The sequence below is a fragment of the Aquarana catesbeiana genome, linkage group LG02 (genome assembly GCF_042186555.1).
Source record: "Aquarana catesbeiana isolate 2022-GZ linkage group LG02, ASM4218655v1, whole genome shotgun sequence".
Taxonomy (NCBI): domain Eukaryota; kingdom Metazoa; phylum Chordata; class Amphibia; order Anura; family Ranidae; genus Aquarana; species Aquarana catesbeiana.
The window spans coordinates 75,473,297-75,498,822 of NC_133325.1; the positions used below are offsets into that span (position 1 = coordinate 75,473,297).

General features: G+C 43.6%; 1 protein-coding gene across 3 annotated transcripts in view; it reads left to right on the top strand.

The window, feature by feature from the left end:
- The window catches only part of CNTN5 (contactin 5), a 2,213,095-nt gene that overhangs the window by 1,582,515 nt on the left and 605,054 nt on the right, over positions 1–25,526 (top strand). The gene's annotated exons all lie outside the window — the stretch shown is intronic.

Genomic DNA, 25,526 nt, shown 5'->3' on the forward strand with positions numbered 1-25,526 from the left:
TGAAGCGCCAGATACTCAATTCACCATTTCTCATCCACATCAGTGCCTGACCTCACAAATGGGCTTCTGGAAGAATGGTCAGACATAGACACACTCCTAAACCTTGTGAACAGCCTTCCCAGAAGAGTTGAAGCTGTTATAGCTGCAAAGTGTGGGCCAACTCTACGGACTAAGACAGGGATGCCATTAAAGTTTATGTATATGTACAGTAAAGGCAGGCATCCCTTTGACTATATATATATATTTTTTTTTTTTTCTTTTTTTAGGAAAATTGTTATCCATACTTACCGTAATTTTCCTTTACTGGATCCTCCCCATGTCAGCCTACTATGGGTCAGCTCCGCCCCCTCTGACCCCTTCAGGACCACCTCTTTTCTAGCCCATAAGAGGGCGGCTGCCCACACCAGTGTTCAAAAAAACCCTGCCTCACGACGGATAAACTGTGTGGGAATCCTCCGGCTGACATGGGGAGGATCCAGGAAAGGAAAATTACAGTAAGTATGGATAACAATTTTCCTTATTCCTGGACCTCTCCATGTCAGCCTACTATGGAATGTACCAAGCAATATTAAGAAGGGAGGGAAGACAAAAAATAAAAAATAAGTCAAACCCTCAATTCAATGCTACTCAAAATTTTTAATGGGCAACAGCCGCCATAATAACTGTAGAGCCAAATGTTTCCTCAGGCGGACAAGCCATATTAAGCTTGTAATGCCTAATACAAAAAGGTGTTGGGCACGCTCCAGCTTGCTGCCCTGCAAACTACCTCATCGACGACCTTTGCGTATGCCCAGGATGCTGCCATACCCCTCGTCAAATGTGCTTTGATCTCTGAAGGAGGAGGAAGGCCCAGCGTTTTGTATGCAATATGCATGGTCTTGACAAACCAGAAAGACACAACTCTGGACGTTGCTGGCATACCCTTTTTGGGCCCCATTGGGAAAACCTACAGCTGATCTTGTTTGCCAAAGCTTTTAGTCCATTTCAGGTAGGTTGAAACCGCAGAGACCAGGTCTAACCTACTCCACTCATCATCAGCTGTATCCGCCGGAAAGACCTGGGAGAATGACCTCCCAGTTCACACAAAATTATGTGGCCACCTTAGGTAGAAAGTGCGGTATCGGCCTAAGGACTATCTTGTCTGGGAGCACCAAACAATATGATTCTTTAGATGAGAAGGCGCAATACTCGGAGTCTCTTCTGGCCGAGGCCACTGCTAGTAAAAAACAAAAAACTGTTAAAGAAATAATGAACAAGAGAAAGCTTGATCAAACTGAGGAACCAGCAATGTTCCCAAGAAGTCCTCTTTTGTAAAAAACTATTTCAGTGGAGGTCTGGTTTCTATGGCTGCCCCTAAAAAAATCAGATCACCAACGGATGTAGAGCATATCTTGTACACGACATAGCCGATAAGGCAGGGATTTGACCCTTCAGGGAATTATAAGCTTACCCTTGGAAACTTCTCTGCAGAAACTCCAAAATGTTAGATACTGAAGGAGATCCAAGGTCCCAACCTCTTTCTGTAGTATTCCAGATCCGGTGATAGGTTACATTCATTCTGACAATCCTGTAATAATGTCATTAACTTTATCCTTCTGCGGTTCGGGTGTCAGGCCCCACTCTGCAGAAGGAAATTTTGACAAGGAGGCAGAGGAATTGGTGAGCCCAACTTTATCCTCCAAGCCAGAGGGAACCACAGCTCCCTGAGCCAGTAAGGTAGGACTAATATTGCTGTGACCCTTTCTCGTTGAATCTTCAGCAGGATTTTGAGAGCCAATGGAAGCGGTGGGAACACATACACCAAGGGGAAGTTCCAAGACCTGGACAGAGCACCCTGACCCAATGCCTGTGGATGCTAGGTCCGGGAGAAGAAGCAAGGCAGTTGACCAGTTCTCCAATGCCATAAGATCTATCGAAGGCGTCCCCCAGACCCTGAAGATTTTGCGTAGGTACTTGGGGTTGAGGCCCCATTTGTTGTGGTCCCCAAAGCCTCTACTCAAGCGATCTGCTAAAACATTGCCAGGCCCTGGGAGTTAAGATGCTGTAAGAGAGCCGAGATTCTTCTCTGTGCAGAGGAAGATTGACATGCCACCTGAAGGAGAGGGTGACTTCTTGTGCCCCCTTGATGAGACACATAAGCCACCATAGTTTTGTTGTCCAAAAGAATCTTGACAGCTCGGCCTCGCAACATAGGTTGGAACGCTAAGAGCACGTCTGACATCATCCAATCCCAGGAAATTTGAACTCTTCATCCCACAAAGGTACCATTGGCCTTGAACCTGCTGTCGCAGGCAGTGTGCCCTGCAGCCTGCCAGACTGGCATTGGTCGACACCACTATTGGTTCTGAGGCCTTCAATGGAACTCCGCAGGAAAGATTGCGAGCTACTGACCACCAACCAGGGACCAGATTATCGGAATTCGCAGATGATCCCACTGAAGAAGAAAGTTGCATTGAAACCTCCTTCTGCGCCACCTGACCCACGGGACTACTGGAACTGTGGCTGATAAAACCCCCAGATACTGCATGGATTCCTTCAGCATCATAGAAGGCCTGGCCATCACTGCTTTGTCTGAGACTGGATCTCCTGGACCTTCCTCTGAGGAAGAGAAACACGACCCCGTTCCGCGTTGAATTGTACTCCTAAATACTCCAACATTTGGGTCAGATGCATCTGGCTCTTCCGAAAGTTGATCAACCAACCGAAATAAGTTAGTGTTTTGCAGGTGAATTCACATGAACTAGAAGGAGCTCATTTGACGAACCCAGAAGTAGCATGTCATCTAGATAATGAAATATTTGCACTCCCTTGACCCTGAGAGTCAGAACGACAGCAGACAGTTTTAAAAATGTTCTTGGAGTCGTGCAGAGACCGAATTAAAAATGAAAATGAGAGCCTTCAACATAAGGCCTGAGAAAGCGATGGTGAGATGCGTCTATGGAGACATGAAGATACGCATCCGCCAGATCGATGGAAACCATCCAGTCTCCTGACTCCACAACTGAAACAATCGTTTCCAATGACTCCATTTTGAATGGTGGAACCTTCATGTAAGAATTCAGGACTTTGAGGTCAAAAACTGGTCCGAAACCCCCTGAAGCCTCTGGGACCAAAAACAGAGGGGGAACTCTTTGACCCAATTCGTGCCTTGGCACCGGCCCTTGCTGCCAACAGCTCCCCTATATATCCTTGCAAACACTGCCTCTTTTCCAAATCCGTAGGAAGTCCAGTTTCTATGAACAAGGTCTGAGGGGGCCTTGTTCTGAACTCGAGACAATAACGTGATCGAATGATGGCTACAATCCAGGCATCATGTAATTTGTCCGCCCAAACCCCCCCTGAATTGGGCTAGTCTTGCTCCTACTTGAGAGGGTTAAGCTTCAGAAGGACTTATTTGAAGCCTTAGGCTCTGTCTCCACTACTGCGAGTTGTTGTGCTACCTGACACATGTGAAGTCGCATGACAAGTCAAAGCCCATGTATTTTAATGGCCCCCGTTCTAATTGGTGCGACTTAAGTCGCAGCGACTCCAAAAAAGGTTTTTGCACTACTTTGTTCCGACATCTGTGCGATTTGTTCTCACATGGTTTTCACAGGTCGAATGAGATCGCATCACAAAACACACAGCAAAGTCGCAGTGTAAATCGCGCAACTCTGGGGACGCAGTAGTGGAAACACAGCCCCAGGAGCTTTGTTGGCCCTGGGCTTGGAGGGTTTCTGGAAGGTTGAACCAGCTCCCCTCCACTGTCTGAAAAACTGTCTGTAAGCCCTGGTCTCTCTGAATCCTTCTTTGGATCTCTTGTTAAACCGAAAGGGCTGCTGTGTCTTTTTCTCTTCTGCGTGATTAGGCCAGATCTGCCGCCGGAAACACGCTGAATTGCTGATTCTAAGTCTTCACGAAGTGTAGCTTCCCGTCAAATGGAACCGAACACAGACTGTGCTGAGAAGCCTTATCAGCCGACCAATGCTTCAACCATAAGGCTCTGCGGGCTGTGATGGAATGAGCCATTATCTTTGCTGTCATCTTGACCTGGTTTCTAGGACTACACCCCACCACTACCTACTACGCTGTTTTTATACTTTTTTATGTCATTTTTTTATATCAATTTTAATTTGAGCCGAGTTTTTACTGCCCTTACTTGTAAAAATTCTTTTGGAGTATACTCCTTGAATAAAGTGCTCTTATGCTTTCTACAAATCAAGGATTTACACTATGTGGAAGTTTTTTTCCTTTCTTTGCCTTTTTGCACATATGATGGGCCTTTGAGGAAACGGTCATTTGGCAACCGAAACCGCATCCTGGGGACCCTGGATTCCAATTTGGTACATCATTTGAGGACTGCTGACAAGATGTTTCACGAGTCTTCTCACAGATCTTCACCCCATACCGCTTGACGGTGCAAGCTCGTTTGACTCACCGCCACGGCCTGTGAGTCCACCTGATCTGGTAAGGGCATACTTTTGCTTTCTCTTTCTCCGTGTTGAAACCACCCACATGAGTCAAGATTCATCTTGTTTCTAAGGACCCCTCCTAAACAACCTATAATCACCTTATAGGAAGACGGCTTGCGCCCAGTCGATTGTGGGACTAAATAGGAGTACCCCATCCATTCACTAAGAGACTTGGAGTTTCCATATATGTTTACCCCCCTTAGGGATTTGGATGTCCTTTCTTTTGGTTTCTATCCTAATGAACATTATTTTTGTCGAACAGCATACTCAGTATATTGAGATACCTTGCATCAATACTTGCCTGTTTTGCTTTTTTTGGAATATGGTTTTATATGCATGATTGTTTCTTAATTAACCCATAGGTTGTCACTGAGTATCTTACTTCCTTACACATCTAAACATTCACCATTACTTTATTTCTTTTGGATGTTTCACAAAACAATTACCTCTCACTTCACAAATTTACACTGTAAGTTTTATCACTTCTCCTTAGAGATCATTATTACTTGATTAGTAACAGGTGTCTCACTACTCATTAGCGCCACACTCTTTTATTTTTATCTTGACCTGGTCGACAGCCACTCCAGCTACAACTCTACAGCAGTCTGCAAAGGAGAAGAACTGCCACTTCCCAGACTTTCATCCAAACATCCATCCACCAGCTCCACTACCCACACTCTAATGCCCCGTACACACGGTCGGACTTTGTTCGGACATTCCGACAACAAAATCCTAGGATTTTTTCCGACGGATGTTGGCTCAAACTTGTCTTGCATACACACGGTCACACAAAGTTGTCGGAAAATCCGATCGTTCTATACGCGGTGACGTAAAACACGTACGTCGGGACTATAAACGGGGCAGTGGCCAATAGCTTTCATCTCTTTATTTATTCTGAGCATGCATGGCACTTTGTCCGTCGGATTTGTGTACACACGATAGGAATTTCCGACAACGGATTTTGTTGTCGGAAAATTTTATCTCCTGCTCTCCAACTTTGTGTGTCGGAAAATCGGATGGAAAATGTCCGATGGAGCCCACACACGGTCGGAATTTCCGACAACACGCTCCGATCGGACATTTTCCATCGGAAAATCCGACCGTGTGTACGGGGCATAAGGCTGGATTCACACCCATGCACTCCCAGTGCATTGCGCAGAACCGCACCACAGAACGTGTTCCATGGGAGACCATGATAAACAAACAGTAGTGTAAATCTGCAAAAAGCACCAAAAAATGCACAGGTGCGAACCCAGCCCAAGTGCTACTGCCACAGGAGTCAGTTCTACCGCCAGTCTGCAGGCTGCTGTCCAAACTATACAACCTTTTTTAGGTCTGCGTCTATTTTGCGATCCATTGGATCCCTAAAAGAGACTGAATACTCCAGTGGAAGCGTAATGTGGCGGGCGAATATTGCTGTTTCTTTGGAGGCGACGATTCTTTCCTTAACAGCCTCCACCAAGGGGGGAACCAGTGCAAAACTCAAACGTATGCGATTCTGAGACCATCTCAGCCTCAGATGATCTGAATCGCTATCGACTTCAGAGTTAAAACGCACTGAAAACACATGATCTGGATCTGAAGATGGTGAAGATACAGCAGGATGAGCAGGATTCCTTGAAACACTCTTTAACCCTTCTTTGACTGCGTGCTTAATGTAGGATTTAACCTGGCATGCATTTGTAGCATTGTCCTGAGCCGTCTGATGTCTGGACCTCTCTTGGCTCGGGTCCGAGCAACTAAAGTGAGGTAAGAGCGAGGGAGATCTGGATTGCTGTGACAACAGGGGTCTATCCAGCTGCATGCGACTCTGCGATTTATCATGTCCATAGTCCATTCTTTACTCTTTTGAGGCTGGAATGCTGATTTAGAACCTCTTTGCGGGAGTTTATCTCGCAGTGGGCCCTTCTCTCTGTAAAACACAGAGGATGTGTTCTCTTTTAAAAAATAAACAAAAAAAACAATTTTTTTTTTTCAAAACCAAAATAAATAAATAAATACAATTAAAATAAACTTCTCCATCCAAATCTTCAGTGCTTAAGGCAGCTAGGCAGGCAGGCAGGCAAAATCCCCCAGTCCTAGAAGGTACAGGATAATAAAAACACTCTGACAGACAAGTAACACAGCAGAAAGTAATGAGAGTCCTGGAAGAAGGCTTAGCAGAGCAGCAGATTGACCAGCTGGAGACTGAGATCAGCCTAGAGGACAGAGCCTGCTGCAAATCAGCAGTGAGCATTCTGGTGTTTGCTAGACAACCCAAAGAGGAAGCTACCTCTGACCTCATCTGCTCAACTCTGAGCTTTCTGAAAGGAGTACATGTGGAGGAGGTGAACTATAAGACCCAGCGAGCCCAACCGTGAACACACAAAAACATGGAAGGAGAGAGTGCTAGCACCTGCCTGACGAAGGTATTTACAGTCATTTATACTGCCATTGACCTTTGCCAGTAATACACAGTCATTTATACTGTACCATACAATCCCAGCACCACAGGAACCCACCTCCTTAGGAGATTTACAGCCTATATGGGGTGGTCTTCTGAATCGGGAGAGGCTGAACCCGACAGGATGGATGGATGGATGGATGGAGAGAAAAAATAAATAAATGAAAATAAACTTTAAAAGGCATCCGGAGTGAGGACGAAAAAAAAGAACACTGGTGTGGGCAGACAGCCGCCCTCTTATGTGCTAGAAAAGAGGTGGTCCTGGAGGGGTCAGAGGGGGCGGAGCTGACCCATAGTAGGCTGACTTGGGGAGGTCCAGGAAATATATGTATATATATTCACCCTCACTGGGGGGAAGACGACTATCACTTTTCATTTTGCTGTCCACTGTTTGTTCTGTAACAGAGAATATAAACTATTTACATCTTCAGTCACAGAATAAGCCTCAATCCAAGAATTACATAGCAATTGCAAAGCTATTTTCTTTTGGCGAATTGGCTTACCAGATAGCAATGATTTAATTTGCAATTTGTTTAGTTATAAACATAATGTGTGGCTTAGCAATGGAGAGGACTAACTTATAATATTATGTAGGATTAGGCTGTGTTACACTAGTGAGTGGGAGTTAAAGAAGATTAGCCTGTAAAGTTCTAATATGGTGGAGTCATTGTGTGCCTTGGGAAAATTCTGATATCAGGTCGTTAAGTTCATACTTCCTGAGAAAATTAATCATGCAATGGATTAAAAATTGCAGCAATGAGTCATGAATTCAGTGTTCTGATTAACAGCATTGTTCTTGCTGCTATAAATCAATGTATTTTAATTCCTACCTTACTTTATTAACACATGGATAGGTGTGAAAAGAAGAGGCTTGTTTAGATGAATTGCAGATGCTTTTAGCTTTGATAAATTTGTTCAGAACAGTGAAGACATCTTCCAATCAAAGAAACTGTATAGGGCAGGAGGGCCTCAGTGTTTGATCAAACTGATTGTGGGTAAAGGTTATAAAAGTATATGAAACTTACAAAAGAAGGATATCGGAAGAAACCTGCATGATTTTCTGATTCTGCTCTCTTCAAAGCTGATCTTCAGGTAAACAGTCTTAAGATTTACACAGCTTTTCCCTACAGCCCATCTAACAGCAAGCACTGAAATTGTGCCCCTATCCAAGCATCTGACACCCTATTTCTGACATACCCAGGTACACGTACACTCACTAGAGTTGCTGGGCTTGTAAGGTTGGTGCAGAATAAGTAATGCACTAATGAGACAGTGCGGAATATAACATGTACAACAAGGTGTATAGAATGTGGCACGGAATAGGGAAAGTACAGAATTGTGTATGGAGTTAGATGGTGCAGAATAGAGTATACACAAGCATGGATTACGGAATGAGGCAGTGTGGAACAGGGAACGCACAAGTTTGATCACAGAATAAAGCAGTGTGGAATAAGGAATGTACATCATGGCATATGGAATGAGGGGGTATGGAATAGGGAACGTACAGCTTGGCATACAGATGTGGCAGTGTGGAATAGGAAACGCAAATTCTTGGTATACAGAATGAGGTGGTGTGTACTCTCTACACTGGCTTTTGCCTTATGCACACCTGATGCCTACCCTAAATATGGCACTGCTCACAGATAAAATATAAAAGATGAAAGGGGCATGGCTGGCAGCAGAGTAAGATGGCTGCCTAAATCTGCAGCTCCGTTCAGCCCAGAGACACATAGTGACCCTCTGCATCTACTAGCGACATTCCTCCCCTCTCTATCATACCAGTGGGGAGCTCTTTCCTGTGGCATCCGAACAGTATGTCCAAGAAGAGGAATACCAAGCCTCACAAGCTGTACCACCTCACTAACTTCTTCACACCATTGGCCATGCAGCAGGACCAAGATGGCGCTGCAGAGGTGCTGCACTCCTCTTCCTCAGAGCCCTGCAGACCGCCCAGAGCAAATGACAGCCTGGAGGATATGGACAGCACTGCACCTGCATACACTCAACCACGCTCTTCATCTACTGACAGAGGTAAGTGGGTTGCTCACTCTCCAGTGCTCCTAAAAAAACAGCACTGAGATACTCCTACAGACACAGCACATGAGGAGATTCATACTGATTCTCTAGGTGCTCACCCCGCCAGTGACCAACCAGCTTCTGAACACGCACTGAAGATGATGCTCCTCTCAGAGGGACTTCCGCAACGAGCTCCGCTCATCTAGCTCAGCACTTCACTCCAGAATTTATCATCTGGAAATATGCAGATATGACTTAGAAAGACTGACAGTGGAGCATACTACTGCGTACAATGAAATGGCAGATGCCTATGACCACCATGCAGAGAAAATCCGCCTCTCACAGACAAAAGTGGCAGATTAAGAGGACCATTTCAGAAGGAACAACATTGAGTTCAGGGTCATTCAGGAAACCGTTAAACACCCTGATCTGGTTCCCTATCTCCAATAATTATTTCTTAAATTACTGCCTCAGCTAAGCCAAGCTGATATTGCCATTGATCGCACCCACAGAATTGCAAAGCCCAATCATCTCCCTGCCTCTGTGCCACGAGAGGTGTTGGTGCGGATTCATTTCTTTCAAGTGAAAGAACGAGTCATGGCTGTGGCACCATCCACACCCTCCAAATTAACTACTCTGAGTCTTACATAATAGGTGTTGGCATAGACCATACTGTCAAAAGCAGCATTGCCTCTCAAATTTCCTTCTGGTGGGCCCCTAACTCTCCATTCTCCCTTACTTGGGTATCCAACTGATTGCACCTACCTCTTGCTTACTCCCTCTTTTTTTTTACCTTGTCTCTAAACTTCAAGATGTCATACGAGATCTCCAGCATGTATCTTTTACCACATGCATTGTATGCCTTCCGCACTATGCCACTCCATTTTTTACAATCTCATCTTTATAAATTACAGACCATCATTATATCCTTTATCTGGAATGGGAAACGCCCCATTCTAAAATGGAACCTACTGTGTACACCTGTATCCTCTGGAGGACTGGGTGCACCAAAAATCTCAACCTACTCAAAGCAACCATCTTAGACTAAGCCAAATCATGGTGGAACCGCAGCCAAACCACTTGGCTTCAAACTGAGAGAGAACAGTTCTAACAATCCAACCACAGATGTTCCTCAGTGCCACTTTTGCAATGATTTGGAGTTTCCTCATATCTTAGCACTATTAAGATAACAATCAAGATTTGATGTGCAGCCAGCCAGACCACTCAAGGCATGCCACACCGATTGTTATCTCACATTACTCTAGGCAGATTACAAACCATCATTCATGATGTTTCCATTTCAAAGTGGTGTGAAACAGGCCTCACAGAAATTGAAGATCTTTTCCAGAACTACTTTCCTTCAAGCAACTACAGACCAAGTATGCTATAACTTCTTCACGTTTCTAAGGCTCTGTTCAGCCTTCTCCCATGGTCCTAAAATACTTTCTTCTGGCAGCTCATAACATTTTATTAACTTGGGTCTCCCCACCAACGAAGCATTTTCTATATCTACAACTTCTTTACTATTCTTCCCCATAGCTCAAAATCCTTAGCCATGCTATATTGGGAACAACTTCTGAACTGTAACTACTCTACTCAACAATGGTACCACTCCCTTCAATAAGCTCTAAAGACTTCACTATGTACTGTATACTTCATTGGCAATCCGTCTAGAAACTTTTTCACAACTGGTATCTTACCCCCTTTAAGCTTGAACAAATTTATCCCTCTGGACGTGTCACCTGCTGGAGGAATTGTGGGCAATCTGGGACTACTCTGCACATCTGGTGGCACTGCCAGGGCTTAATACCTTTTGGTCTATTCTCACAAACGTTCTCTCCTCCATTACTTCAGTCTTTGTTTCCCTATTTCCACAGATAGTCATATTGGGCCTGGATATCGATCTCTGGCCTAGCTCCGCTTATACTATTGTATACCAGGTCTTGATAGCCTCCCACCTGGCTATAGCTAGAAAATGGAGATCCCCTCATCCTCTCTCAGTCACAGAAGTGATATCTATTCTGAACAACCACTGTCAGATGGAATATATACACTCCAAAGTGCACTTTCATATTCCCACATTCTATAAAATTTGGAACCCCTGGTTGACGCATCCTAAATGTTTAAACCTGACTTAAAGTGGTTGTAAAGGTAGAAGGTTTTTTTACCTTAAGAGGAGACGGAGGGGGTGGGGACAAGCTGCGGTCACATGTGTGATGGGACACACAGAGCTCGGAAGCAAGCCTGCTTGGGTGCCCCCACAGCAAGCAGGAGGTGGAAGGAGCCAGGAGTGCCAGCGTGGGATCCAAGAAGAGGAGGATCCAGGCTGCTCTGTGCAAAACCATTGCACAGAGCAGGTAAGTATAACCTGTATGTTATTTAAAAAAAAAAAAAAAAAGCAAGGCTTCAATTTGAAAATCTTATGCCCCGTACACACGGTCGGATTTTCCTTGCTGTCGGAAATTCCGCCCGTGTGTTGGCTCCATCGGACATTTCCCATCGGAATTCCTGTCACACAAAATTTGAGATCTGGATCTCAAATTTTCCGACAACAAAATCCGTTGTCGTAACCGATCGTGTGTACACAATTCCCACACATGCTCGGAATCAAGCAGAAGAGCCGTACTGGCTATTGAACTTCCGTTTTCTTGGCTCGTTGTCGTGTTGTACCTCACGTGTTGACGTTCGGAATTTCTGCCAAGATTTTTGTGACCGTGTGTATGCAAGACAAGTTTGAGCCAACATCCGTCAGAAAAAATCCATGGATTTTGTTGTTGGAATGTCCAATTGTGTGCACAGGGCATAAGAGTACCACAATTTAGCTTTCATTCCCGAAATGGCCATTCTGCTGTATACCCCCCCCGTCTGATTTCATTGCCTCTAAAGACGCACTTATTATCCCAAAATGTCACACATTAGCAGCCATATGTCTACTCCTGCTAAGCTAATGCATAGCTGCTTGTAATCTGTCATGCCTATATGTACTCTTATGCCCCATACACACGGTCGGATTTTCCGACGGAAAATGTGTGATAGGACCTTGTTGTCGGAAATTCCGACCATGTGTGGGCTCCATCACACATTTTCCATCGGAATTTTCGACACACAAAGTTTGAGAGCAGGATATAAAATTTTCCGACAACAAAATCCGTTGTCGGAAATTCCGATCGTGTGTACACAAATCCGACGCACAAAGTGCCACGCATGCTCAGAATAAATAAAGAAATAAAAGCTATTGGCCATTGCCCCGTTTATAGTCCCGACGTACGTGTTTTACGTCACCGCGTTTAGAACGATCGGATTTTCCGACAACTTTGTGTGACCGTGTGTATGCAAGACAAGTTTGAGCCAACATCCGTAGGAAAAAATCCATGGATTTTGTTGTTGGAATGTCCGAACAAAGTCCGACCGTGTGTACAGGGCATTACACAACATATTTTTGAAATTTGTACATGAAAAATGATTCTGAATGTTCAATGATTCACCTTTCTTATTTGTATTACTAAAATTGAAGTTAAAAATAAATCATAAAAGATGAGGGTGCGTCAAGTAAATAGGTACTCAACATGTCAAACTATAAAACTGCATGCATTCTAGGTTGCTCCCTTCATCCTAGGTTGTTAAAAACAGGTGAGTCATGGCACCTAGTGTCCTTGGTTGCTAGAACGCAGATGGCTCCTTCTGTCTATCATCCTAGATTGCTAGGATTCAGTCTGTGGCAGCCAATAGGCTGCATTAACCAGTAGCACCCCCCCATCCATGCGACCAGCCCCCTGATCTATGTACAGGGCACCGGACCAAATTGGGGGGGTGTTTTTTTTTAAGCACGTGATTAGAGCTAGAGGCTCTAATAGGCTTCAAAAAAGGGTGGGCTCGGGGCGCAGAGCACTGCGATCTGAGCCCACCCAGTTGTGTGATAGTAGCGAATGAATATTTGCTACTTTCACACTGATTCTCCCCTCAGCCAATTAGGAAGCGGGTCTTGAGACCCATTTCTCGATTGGCCGAAAGGAGAAGTGATCTTATTGGCCAAGGGGGAGGAGGGAGGAGACGCGTGGCCGGGGGAGAAGCAGGAGGAGACCAACGGACCCACCAGTCGCTACTCCAGGCATGGCTCACTATTCAGCTTCCGGCTCAGCCATCCAGCACTCCCCGACTCGAGGAGGGGAGATCGGAGTCTGGGCAGGACAGAGGTAAGGAGGCCTTCCATCACCCACAGCGGTGGGGGGTTGGTGTTTCCCGCGGTAAATTCCATCTCCCACAGGGGGGGTGGCAATGGTTTGCCAACCCCCCCGAATTATCACGCACCAGCCGCCACTGATTAACACCGTACCCTTGTGTGCATGTAAATGTACACAAACCTTATCATGCATACAGTATAAATAATGTTAACATCTATAGCCCTTGTTGCCTTAATGCAGTACAACTTTACTGCCCCAGTTGCAACTGTGTGAATGGACCCATTGACTAATCTATTACTGCATATAGATGCGTACAAAACTATATGCTGTACACATCCATACGGAAAACTTTTAACGCCTATGAGCCCTAAAGGTGATGGGAAAAATGTGGTCTAATAACTGCACAGTGAACAGCCATGTCTTTGCCTCTGCCACCTATAGGGACAGGCCTAAGATTTGTAATGGTGAATTCAGGCCTGGGCATACAACCTGACATGAAGTAGTTTAAAAAAGCTATTTCCATTCTAAGGGGAGTGTTCCTTTAAATACATCAATATCCTTCTTCACTGCTGGTTTTATTAATGCTTTTCACCTCTCCCTCAACCTAAAACAGAAGGTTCCTCTGAATCAGTTTTTTACCTCAAAAACTGCTTTTAAAGCAATTTGAGGAGGAATATGTTGTAAATAAACCCGTGGGAGTAAGATTTATATTTATAGTCCCGTAACTACTATATTTTCCTTGTCATTTATGTGTGAAAAGACAGACCTGAAATTACAATGCAGCTTTGATGTTTAAAGTGCTGATGGTATTCTCACAGGAAAACACATTCTTTGTATTCCAGGCTAAAAATATTTGTGTATAAAATGTGCATTTTATGTATACATATACAGAATCACTGGCAGACACATTATGCTTTTTTCATTTTGATGAGTGTTGGATCTTCTTTCTCCTTTTTAACTGTACATTTTACTTGAGGGGTATATTTCTAAAGTATTGAAAGTGACATGGGGTTGATTCACCTACAGTGAATGTTAGGTAAATGTCACATCCCCACTGCTTTATAAATATAAGCTTTTGTGTTATATGGTGAGTGTCCATTTACATTGTGTATAAGGTTGTACAGGCATACTCCACTTTACGTACCCTCACTTTACGTACACTGGCTAGTACGGACACATTGGCGTCTATGGGAAATCTTGGTCAGCTTGACATGGCACTGCTCCCGGTTTTTAACATTGGCATCTATGGGAAATCTTGGTCAGCTTGACATGGCACTGCTCCCCAATATTTTTATTGATTTTACAAAATAGCGTAAAAAAATAGCGTAAAAAAGCATGTAAAAGATAAATGTTCGAATCACAGCCAACATGGCCAAATTGAAGTAGGTGTAAGAAGAACATTATTACACTAAGTGCACAGTACAAAGAAACTACTTATGCGTGACAAATTCTAAGCATCAATTAAGTCATTGAATGTGAGTTGAGCTCATTACTTTAAGGTAAAAATGGAAGCATAGGGAGACCTGGGGAACCAGGCCTGACACCCCTAATGGGATATAACTGTGGTCAGGCTAACTCCACCCAGGCGTCTCGGCCACCAGAGACAGAACTCACTCTTGTTCAGTAGTCATGGATCAAGAAGAAAAAGAAAAAAAAAATACCTATACAGGAATAGAGGGCAATGCATCCCCAACTTTAAGGAGCTATTGTTGGAGATAGATTATCGTATTCCGATCATCAATCTTACACCAATATTAGCGACAGCTGAGAGGGTGAGGGCCGAAATCCGGCAAAGATGGGGAGAAGAGAGGCAGAAGAGAAAGGAGTCAAGGAACAGGAGAAGGTTAGAGAAGACAGTCCGACTAGGGGAGTGCATTCAAAGGAGGGGTATAGCGTACAGCGAGTATGTGTGTAGAAGAACATTTATGAAGGTCGCCCAAAGTTCCCAGATCAAATCAAATTTCTTGGTGCGGTCCAAGAGTATACCTGCTATTTTTTCTTGAGCCTACTCTACTCTTGAGCACACTCTTGGAGGCAGACTCTATGGGGAAGTTGAGAAGGACAATATGCAGAGATTTCTGTATGGGAATACTGGAGACCTTTCAGATCATGGCAAAAATTTTGTTCCAAAAACCCCTTATTTTAGGGCATTCCCACCAAACATGCATCATTTCTCCCCTGAGATTGCAACCCCTGAAGCATAGTGGGGAAGACGTAGGGTAGAGCTTAGCTAGGATAGTGGAACCAGGTATCATCTAGATAATACTTTTATATTTGCTTCAGCTAGAGTGTTGAGAACCCCCTTGTAGGACATAAAGAAGTTCCTGTTCCACGTCTCAAGTTCCCATTGTAGAGTGCGTCGAGGACAGTGCCCTGTAGATTATTGTGATTCCCCCCTCTGCTCCACGGTCTGACAACACCATTGTTCATAAGCTGTGATTTTGGGATCCTTATTTTGGGAATTGCATAGCTTTTGAAGGAAGTTGGAAATTTGGGTGAAACGAAAGAGTTCAGAGGATGGCATGTCCAATTTGCTAATACAAAACGCTTTAGGGAGTGGGCCCAGAGTTCGGAAGAAATGGCCTATCCTAAATAGCACCTCGTTGAGCCACCAGCTGAAAGCTTTGATTTCCATCCCAGGCGGGAATGCTGGGTTCTGGAAAAGATGCAATAAAGGTTCCAGTTTGGAGGTTAGCTGGGAGCTGCTCCCTGTTTTTAACATTGGCATCTATAAGAAATCTTGGTCAGCTTGACATGGTACTGCTCCCGGTTTTTCACATTTAACATTGGGGTCTATGGGAAATTTTAGTCAGCTTGACACGGCACTGCTCCCGAACCATAAGTGACAGGGACACCAAATTTGGGGAGCACTGGGAGTGGACCCAGGACTACAACATATTCAATTTTGGGGTTGACCATCTTGTCAATGTAATCTACCATGTCGTAGCCCTGGGTCCCCTTAATGTGCTCCCCAAGTTTGGTGTCCCTGTCACTTATGGTTCGGGATCAGTGCCATGTCAAGCTGTCTGAGATTTCCCATAGATGCCAATGTTCAATGTTAAAAACCAGGAGCAGTGTGTTGTCAAGCTGACCAAGATTTCCCATAGAGCTAGTGTATTTACATGCATTGAGAAGTGGTTCACTTCAAGTACATTTTTGTTTTACTATAGAGAAAATTATGCACTAAGTGTGCATTTGGGGTCGCCCTTAATGGATATTATTGGCCACAAGTGAGTATTAAATCTCATAGATTGTTATATATAAAAGTGCACTAGAGTGCCATCTTTATTAAACACATTCAATATATAAAAAAATATAACAGTAGGATTTACAATTGTATAAAGTGCAAATACAAACACTATACATTCGCTTGCATATAGAGGATATAGCACCCATGTGCCTACAGCCCGCAGCCTGTATATGGAGAGTCAGGCGGATGAGGTGTATGGCGTGTACCCGACATGTTTCGGAAATAGGTATGTATTACTCCTTCATCAAGGGATTTATGATTGGGTGCTCAAATCTATCTGTAAATATCAAAGGACAGAATAATAATAAAGAATATCTATGTCGTCATAAATTATATGCGACTGCATTTTTGCAATATATGCGATTTTAGTAGTTATTGAAGGAAGTAGTATAGGAAAGGTCTGGTATGGACTAATTATACTTACATCAATTTGATTCATAAAGACAAAAAAACAGCAGTTAAAACAGTATAACTGGGAGCAGGCTGGCTTCTGGTTCACATGACACAAGGTGGGCAACCAGGAGTGTGATGCAGAGCGTTGCAGCACTTTCACAAGGGATGACCGATGGAGATCTGTGTATTTAAAGAGTGATGTTTGTAAATGTACAAGGCATATAATTAAGCCAATGCTTTGCTGAAGGATAGAATAGTCATTCAGCTGTGGTTAAAAGGGGAGAGTAGGTGTGTAGAGTAAGTATTCAGATAATCTGGAACAAAGTATCTATTCAAATTACCTTGTGGCTATTTAGTAATCTCTCGAGACCAGACCTCCAGGCAGCAGTTCAAAGGACTGACAGATGCCAAAGGAGTGTCTGTGTCCTAAATAGGACAGCTGATTGGACATCAGCCAATCAGTGTCCACTCCACATAGTCAGCTGCAAAACAAGCAGCCATGTGTGGAGATCGGGCATCCCCCAGACGACGAGGCGCGCGGCGTAGCCACGCCCATAGGGGCGTGATGACGTCACGCGTCTTGACGTCACCGGCGGGTATGCGGTCCCGGCGCGATTAGCGAAATCCACACCGGGAACCGTGCGAGAGCTCGTCCACATGCAGAAGGCCTATGGGGCACGCAACCAAGTGCTGCCCCATGGCCATGCATGCGTAGAGCTTACCCGCCGGGTGTCCGTGTGCACGCGCACATCCACACCAAGGAGAAACTGCGCCATCTTGTGGATGGATGTAAGAAGGTGAACAAAAATGAATCAACAAAAAGCTTATACTCAACCATAACTTCTTTTGCTTTGATGGTTCCCACTACCTCCAGGTACAGGGCGTGGCGATGGGGACTTGTTGTGCCCCATCGTACGCCAACCTGTACCTGGGGGAGTGGGAACATTCACTGCTTGTCCAGGAGTCGTTGTCTGCGTATATGCGCCATGTTATTACATGGCGACGTTACATAGACGATATCTTCATGATATGGGATGGGCCAACTGGATTACTACATGAATTTCTTAATTGTATTAACAAGAACGACTTCAATCTAAAATTTACAATGACCCACAGTCCAAAGGAAATTACATTTTTGGATGTACTGGTCCAAAGATCACCAGATGGCAATCTTTCCAGTGAATTATACCGAAAACCCACAGCCGGTAATTCATTGTTGCACGCAAGTAGTTTCCACCCCAAGCCCCTTCTAACCTCTATACCATATAGTCAATATCTAAGAGCACGCCGCAACTGCTCCGATGATACTAGATTTAAAATGGAAGCCAATATCCTAAAAAAGAGACTCCTCGAAAGAGGATACTCAAACACCTGTTTAAAAAAAAGCGTATAAACGAGCGCTCAACCAATCTCGTCGTGACCTACTTAATGCACAAAAACAACCCAGTAAAGATGAAACAACTAGAATCATCACGACATATTCTTCAGAACATAGGCAGATAAAGCGCATTCTAAATAAATACTGGCACTTATTAACTATGGACCAAACTTTGGCCCCCTTTGTCCCCAGTGCCCCAACAGTCACCTATAGGAGGCCACCATCTATAGGAGACAAAATAGTTAACAGTGAGTACAAAACTTGCAAAGGCGATCCATGTAAAGTATTGGGAACATATATGTGTGGGGGCTGCCACTATTGCCAATATATGGACAAACGAAAAAATATTATTCTGCCTAATGGCCAAAGGTTTACCCCCAAGCACTACGTTAATTGCAAAACCCCAGCAATAGTATATTTACTGACTTGCGAATGCGGGTGCTACTATGTTGGTAAGACCAAAACGAGTTCTGGAAACGCATTTACCAACATCTTGGCACCATACGCAAACGCGATCCAGACCTCCCTATTGGTCGCCACATGGCAATGGCTCATCCCTCATCGACCCCCAAAGTATACTTTTTGGCCCTTGATCGCATCCACTTCAGTCCAAGAGGAGGAGATTCTAACAAGCGTCTTCTCCAATGCGAACTGAGATGGATACACAATCTACGGGCCAACCATCCACCTGGCCTAAACGGGGCCTTCAACTTCAAACCATTTCTGCCTGGGTTCACATCAGGGGTCTGCGAACTAGATTTATAGGGACCTTCTAATATATCCCACTGTTTACTTTTACACTTTAATTTAAATGTCTTACTTTTTATTATGTTTTTTTGTCAGCTTCCAGACCTCATATACTAAATAGTATTCATCGATGTGGTAAAACATTTCCAGATAGATACAGGTATGGATACAAGACATTGTGCCCATATATATTTAGACTGTCTTTGACCTAAATCATCGTTATACGATAGGTCTGAACAATATGTATATCTGGGTTCCCTATACCGCTATAATACAAATTGCTCGATTACAATAATGAACATTTTGTGTTTACTTTAAAGATTTTGAAGATTTTGTTTACTTTATCAACATCGTTTGAAATTGACTGTTATTTCACAAACTGCCCATATGTAACCTCTGGTCATTTACAATATGTTTCTTTTTTTCTTGTTTTGCTCTTTTATGCTTCCTCATCTATTCACCTTTTTTATTCTTATTTTTCTTGTAATCATGTACAGCAGGCTGGCTTTTTGTTGATTCATTTTTGTTCACCTTCTTACATCCATCCACAAGATGGCGCAGTTTCTCCTTGGTGTGGATGTGCGCGTGCACACGGACACCCGGCGGGTAAGCTCTACGCATGCATGGCCATGGGGCAGCACTTGGTTGCGTGCCCCATAGGCCTTCTGCATGTGGACGAGCTCTCGCACGGTTCCCGGTGTGGATTTCGCTAATCGCGCCGGGACCGCATACCCGCCGGTGACGTCAAGACGCGTGACGTCATCACGCCCCTATGGGCGTGGCTACGCCGCGCGCCTCGTCGTCTGGGGGATGCCCGATCTCCACACATGGCTGCTTGTTTTGCAGCTGACTATGTGGAGTGGACACTGATTGGCTGATGTCCAATCAGCTGTCCTATTTAGGACACAGACACTCCTTTGGCATCTGTCAGTCCTTTGAACTGCTGCCTGGAGGTCTGGTCTCGAGAGATTACTAAATAGCCACAAGGTAATTTGAATAGATACTTTGTTCCAGATTATCTGAATACTTACTCTACACACCTACTCTCCCCTTTTAACCACAGCTGAATGACTATTCTATCCTTCAGCAAAGCATTGGCTTAATTATATGCCTTGTACATTTACAAACATCACTCTTTAAATACACAGATCTCCATCGGTCATCCCTTGTGAAAGTGCTGCAACGCTCTGCATCACACTCCTGGTTGCCCACCTTGTGTCATGTGAACCAGAAGCCAGCCTGCTCCCAGTTATACTGTTTTAACTGCTGTTTTTTTGTCTTTATGAATCAAATTGATGTAAGTATAATTAGTCCATACCAGACCTTTCCTATACTACTTCCTTCAATAACTACTAAAATCGCATATATTGCAAAAATGCAGTCGCATATAATTTATGACGACATAGATATTCTTTATTATTATTCTGTCCTTTGATATTTACAGATAGATTTGAGCACCCAATCATAAATCCCTTGATGAAGGAGTAATACATACCTATTTCCGAAACATGTCGGGTACACGCCATACACCTCATCCGCCTGACTCTCCATATACAGGCTGCGGGCTGTAGGCACATGGGTGCTATATCCTCTATATGCAAGCGAATGTATAGTGTTTGTATTTGCACTTTATACAATTGTAAATCCTACTGTTATATTTTTTTATATATTGAATGTGTTTAATAAAGATGGCACTCTAGTGCACTTTTATATATAACAATCTATGAGATTTAATACTCACTTGTGGCCAATAATATCCATTAAGGGCGACCCCAAATGCACACTTAGTGCATAATTTTCTCTATAGTTCCAATTTCCAGGATATTGGCCCCCCTCCTCCCCTTTTGTACACACCTTGCTCTCATTTTCCTTTTACATTTTTGTTTTACATACATGCTCTGGTCCCATTGTGTACTTAAAAGTGGGGTACGCCTGTATGGTGCATTAAGGGAGCCTGTTTGCTTTAAACAGGCTGCCAATTGAGATGCAATTTAAAGGCTAATTCTGCCTTTTGCAAAAAATAATAACTGCACCTATATTGATTTATAAAAAAGTGCATGTAAAGTCCAACTCTGGTGATGAATAAATGATCCCTTGCAGTGGGGCAGTGCAATTTTTTTCCAAGGGAGAGGAAAAACAGTTTTATACCTGATCCTCCATTTCCCTTGCAGATAGCGCTCCCGCAAGATTCCGTGCTGGACTGTCCTTCACTGTCCTCGCGTCTAGAGCAGAACTGCTAGAGGACAGGGGTGCAGAAGCTGAGGGGACCAGTCTAATGGCCCGTACACACGGTCGGATTTTCCGATGGAAAATGTCCGATCGGAGCGTGTTGTTGGAAATTCCGACCGTGTGTGGGCTCCATCGGACATTTTCCATCGGATTTTCTGACACACAAAGTTGGAGAGCAGGAGATAAAATTTTTCCGACAACAAAATCCGTTGTCGGAAATTCCGATCGTGTGTACACAAATCCGACGGACAAAGTGCCACGCATGCTCAGAATAAATAAAGAGATGAAAGCTATTGGCCACTTCCCCGTTTATAGTCCCGACGTATGTGTTTTACGTCACCGCGTTCAGAACGATCGGATTTTCCGACAACTTTGTGTGACCGTGTGTATGCAAGACAAGTTTGAGCCAACATCCGTCGGAAAAAATCCATGGATTTTGTTGTCGGAATGTCCGAACAAAGTCCGACCGTATGTACGCCCTATAACTGTGCACAGGAGTGCAGGATTGGGAAAAAATATATATATATTTTATTGTTCCCATACACAAGGTCAGGTCTGCGCATGGAGGCTCTTTACTAGATAATTTTGAGTTGGTTACTGGGGACAAAGAGAAAGCAAATGTGTTAAATATCCATAATGGCTCAAAATTTACATGGTCCAGAAACATTTAGACAAAAGGCGAAAAAAGGACCTGAACCACGTGGCTTATAACCGAGGGTTTTAATGCCCTAAATATGGTTGTAAAATGAAACATGTTAAGAAAGATGGACTTCGTTTTTAAAATGAACATCAATGCACCATGGTACATGCACTGCTGTATAGCAAACTGCCATGTGTTAGCACAACACATAAGTGTGAATGTGCCCTTGCTACCATCTCTGTGAAAATGTCAGCCTTACAATAGAAATGGTGCTGATGGCTGGTCTATATTATATATATATATATATATATATATATATATATATATATATATATATATATATATATATATATATATATATATATATATATATATATATATATATATATATATAGTACATTTTGTTCTGTGAAAAAAAAAAGTATTGACTTACATGATGCTTCTAATCTTTTATGCTGTCTTTTGATTAATCCAATCTTGCCAGACATCAATAAAGTCTTTTCATACAAGATATCAAACGTCTGCGTCAATGATCAGAAAATGACAAAAAAAACCATGCATATTTTGTTCCTATAGGTTCTCACCCCTAACATTATCTAAGGCTTTGTTTTTCTCCGCACCTTAATTCATTTCCTTATCATCAAATAATAGCCTTGGAGCTCCATGATTTTGATAAGAATTCCTAAACCATGCGCTGCAGATTATGCTGTTTAATCTCATTACACGAGTGTTATCTATTTTTTTTTTTTCTTAAATGATAACTTTAAATGACACAGATAACTGATAGGAAAATATAGCTGAAACCACTGTGTAAAAAATACATGAATGCACTTTAATACAAGTAGGAGTTGGTAGGTTTTCCTAGTACTTGTGGGGGTTTCCTTTCCTTCCATGACCAGATGGCCATCAGGCATTTCTGCCACCATCAGGATTGGTCTTCTGTAAACCAATTTCCTCTGTAGCATTGAAGCTTTCTTAGCCCGAAGACCTATGCTCACCTGTTCCTGTTCCAGCAAGATATCACTGATGAGGTGGGAGAGTTTTTTTTCTTCCAAAATCTTCTTAGCCAGACCCACACTTATGCTATGCACTTCAATTTAATCCCATGGAGAGTGGTGGCAAACTTTCCATAGGGTTCATCAGAAAGTGCATGGTGCATGTACAGTATGGGCTCAGAAGTCTTTGACAAGAAACTCTGTGGCCTCATCATTGATATCTCTCTGGATTGAAGACTGATGAGTTTAAGAGCCTGTGCCAATGGGCTTTTGTTTATGTTACAACTGCTCCTCTACTCATACAAGACAACGCAAAGACAAAAGCATCTTGAACAGGGGCGGCCCGTCCATTAAGGGTACACGGGTGCCGCCCCCCCATCCATCACCGCCCCCCCCCCCCCCCCCAATGAATGCGCCTGGCTCCTTGCAGGACGCTGGATCCATGAATTACAATGGTGGGGGTGTTTTTTTTGAAGCACCTGATTAGAGCCAGAGGCTCTAATAGGCTTCAAAATTGGGTGGGCTCAGAGTGCAGAGAATGTGAATGGAGCCCACCAGGTGTGTTACAACAGTGAATGAATATACGCTATTGTAACACGGATCCTCCTCTCGGCCAATCAGGAAGTGGGTTTTGAAACCGTCACCCGATTGGCTGAAAGGACAGGCGATCCTATTGGACGCCTAGGAGGAGGGGAGGAGCCACGCGCTGGAAGCTGCCGTGATGGAGGAGAGGACACTGAGCCACTGCCTGCTGCTCGCCTAGAAGGGGTAAGGGCAAACAGCGGGGGGGAGGTGCCACTCGGCCACTGATCTTGAAGCCAGTTGATGCAGCTTAGAAGGAGCTCACATGCAGGTCAGAAGGAGGTTAACTGTAGATCAAATTACCTGTTAAGAAGCTGTGAATGATCTCAGAAATGTCTCAAGCTGACCTCGGATGCAAGAAAAAGGCACCTTGAAAGCATATTGCCTTTGCCCATCTACATAACTCCAAAGCCCATTGACAAAGGCTCTAATGCCCCGTACACACGGTCGGATTTTCCGATGGAAAATGTGTGATAGGACCTTGTTTTCGGAAATTCCGACCGTGTGTAGGCTCCATCACACATTTTCCATCGGAATTTCCGACACACAAAGTTTGAGAGCAGGATATAAAATTTTCCGACAACAAAATCCGTTGTCGGAATTTCCGATCGCGTGTACACAAATCCAACGCACAAAGTGCCACGCATGCTCAGAATAAATTAAGAGAGGAAAGCTATTGGCTACTGCCCCGTTTATAGTCCTGACGTACGTGTTTTACGTCACCGCGTTCAGAACGATCGGATTTTCCGACAACTTTGTGCGACCGTGTGTATGCAAAACAAGTTTGAGCCAACATCCGTCGGAAAAAATCCATGGATTTTGTTGTCGGAATGTCCGATCAATGTCCGACCGTGTGTACGGGGCATAAGAGTGGCAGGCAGAGCAGAGTCAGGGGAAGCTAAAGGTGTAACTGCAGCAAAGGTAATTGCAATGTTTGTTTCCTGAAAACTGGAAAATTATTTCTCAAAAATAGACAAGTGAAAAAAAAATTTGCAAGAATTGAGCCTTATTTGGGATCACAGTGATCGTTAAAGTGTATTAATCCCCAAAACAAAAATCTAATATATTGCAGCTTACCAATCAGATGTGATAGCTACATATTTTTTTTTTTTTTCTAACCTGGTCATTCTGCCAGTAACACATTACCTGTCTTCGGTTAGGTTCAGATTTATGCGGGTGCAGGACTGCATGTAAATGACAGGCTTTCCCAAAACGGCAGCAAAAACGTGCTGCTGTTAGCTGACATGTGGGGGTCTCACGCATTGGAAATGCTTCTGATAGCACTGCGGTGCATTTTCCCGTACTGGGAAAAGCATAGCACTATGCGGGTTCCCTGCAACACTCAACACTCATGCACGCTTTTTTTTAGGGTTTTAGGGCATCAAAAATAAAACAAGACAACATAAACTCACCCTTCTCCTACGACATAGAGAGGTATTTTCTGGAGTCCATAGAGCTAATGAAGAACAATGTAACTAATAACAATCATCAAAAAGGCAAAGAGAACAGGTCAACACACAGCTCGCTGGCCCTTTATGTGGGGGAGGGTTTGGAGGGGATGGGGTTGTGGTTTTCCTGTGTTTTTCCTTCCCCCCCCCCTTTCCTTCCCCCCCCCCCTTCTTTTTTTTTTTTTCTCTCTCTCGAGATAACATGACGGGTAAGGGTAATAACACTTATAGTTTGGCCAATGAGGGCCTTCTACACAAATTAAATAATTGATAAACACGGGTTTTGTTTTTTTATAACATGACAGGTAAAGGGTAACAACACTTATAGTTTGGCCATGGAGGGCCTCCTCCCAAATTAAATATAATGATAAACACGGGGTTTGGGGTGTTCCCTTTTTTTTTTTTTTGTTTTTTTTTTGAGGTGGGGGAGGGAACCACATAAGTTTTGGCTTTTTTTTTTTTTCTTCTTTGCTCGGTTTTTTGGTGTTTTGGTGGGTAAAGGGTAATAACACTTACTAGAATAGTTTGGCCAATGAGGGCCTCGTACACAAATACAAATTGATAAACACGTATACTTTTTATCCAATTATGTACACTTATACACTTTTGTGTCACCCTCCCCCCCCCCCCCTTTTTTTTTTTCTTTTTTTTTTTTTTCTCTCTCCTTCTCACGAAGAGTAAGAGGTAACAACACTTGTTAGGTCAGTTTGGCTGATAAGGGCCTCTTGCACAAAGAGAGGAAGGGGAAGGGGTAAGGAATAACTACAGGATTA